Source organism: Neomonachus schauinslandi, chromosome 3 (genome assembly GCF_002201575.2).
Source record: "Neomonachus schauinslandi chromosome 3, ASM220157v2, whole genome shotgun sequence".
Taxonomy (NCBI): domain Eukaryota; kingdom Metazoa; phylum Chordata; class Mammalia; order Carnivora; family Phocidae; genus Neomonachus; species Neomonachus schauinslandi.
Window position 1 is genome coordinate 90,524,179 of NC_058405.1, and position 1,703 is coordinate 90,525,881.

At 43.5% G+C, this 1,703-nt stretch overlaps 1 pseudogene; it reads right to left on the reverse strand.

Annotated features, from left to right (window-relative positions):
• Nucleotides 1-1,061: 1,061 nt before the first annotated feature.
• Nucleotides 1,062-1,160, reverse strand: LOC123324445 (annotated as a pseudogene).
• Nucleotides 1,161-1,703: the final 543 nt, after the last annotated feature.

Genomic DNA, 1,703 nt, shown 5'->3' on the forward strand with positions numbered 1-1,703 from the left:
CTTCATTCTTTTTTTTTTTTTTAAAGATATTTTTTATTTATTTATTTGACAGAGAGATAGAGAGCACAAGTAGGCAGAGTGGCAGACAGAGGGAAAGGGAGAAGCAGGCTCTCTGCTGAGCAGGGAGCCCGATGAGGGGCTCGATCCCAGGACCCTGGGATCATGACCTGAGCTGAAGGCAGGCGCTCAACCAACTGAGCCACCCAGGCGCCCCCCCAACTTCATTCTTTTATACGTAGCTATCCAATTGTCCCAGCACCATTTGTTGAAAATCAATTGAACATAGATGCATGGGTATTATTTCTTGACTCTTAATTGTATTCCACTGGTCTATCTTTAGCCAGTACCACACTATTTTGATTACTGTAGCTTTGTAGTAAGTTTCAAAAATCAAGAACTGTGAGTCCTTCAGCTTTGTTCTTTTCTTCCAAGATTGTTTTGGCTTCTCTTGGTCCTTTGCATGCCTATAGGAATTGTAGGATCAGTGTGTCTGTTTCTGCAAAGAAGGCAGTTGAGATATTGATAGGGACTGCATTGAATCTGTAGATCATTTTGGAGAGCATCTTTTTTTTTTAAAGATTTATTTATTTGAGAGAGAGTGTGCGTGTGAGTTGGGGAAGGGGCAGAGGTAGAGAGAGAATCCTTCAAGCAGACTCCCCACTGAGCAGGGAGCCCAAAGCGGTGCTTGATCCCAGGACCCAAGATCATGACCTGCGCCAAAACCAAGAGCCAGCTGCTGAACTGACTGAGCCACCCAGGTGCCCCTGAAGAGTATGTTAACAATATTAAGGCTTCTGGTCCATTTATTTAGGTTTTCCTTAATTTCTTTCAACAATGTTCAGTATACAAGTCTTCTACTTCTTTTGTTAAATCTATTCCTAAATATTTTATTCTTGATGCTATTATAAGTTGTTTTTTTAACTTCATTTTCAGAGAGAAAATGTCTTTTTACTTCATTGGGAGCAATTGGAATTCTCTGTGGTTGCTGTTGTTTTACTTAGTAATACTGACTGACCACAAGGCCTTTTGTGGGCAAGTATCCAAAGTCTGGATCTCTCATGGGACACGTGTGAGCTCTTTTGTGTGTCACCCTTGTGCAGGAGGCATGCTAATCTTCTGTGTTGTTCCAATTTTAGTATATGTGTTGCCAAAGCAAGCACTGTGTGAGCTCTTACAGGCCCCCACAGATCTCCACAGAGCATAGTTCTCTTGGTACAGGATATCAATCTCCAGTTCCGGGATTCCAACTTTGCCACTCACTGCCCACTGGCACATCCCATAGCCTCTTTCTGGGTTTTCTTTCTTGCAGTATGCATCCTCTTTTTTGGGGGGGAGGGGTGGTTCAAGAGAGATAGCTCAAATATAGCTAGCTCCCACTGTGTTTACTTGACAGGCAGGAGCTTACCTTCCAGATATATATTTTTTAAGATTTAATTTATTTATTTGTCAGAGAGAGAGAGAGAGAGAGTGCACAAGCAGGGTGACTGGCAGGCAGAGGGAGAAGCAGGCTCCCTGCTGAGTAGGGAGCCCGATGAGGGACTCGATCCCAGGACCCCGGGATCATGACCCGAGCCAAAGGCAGACCCTTAACTGACTGAGCCACCCAGGCATCCCTACTTTCCAGATATTGTAACTTACTATCAAGGTATATTAATTAAGATGTGCATTAAGGCACAGGGATGAAAGAATAACCTGACAGAACC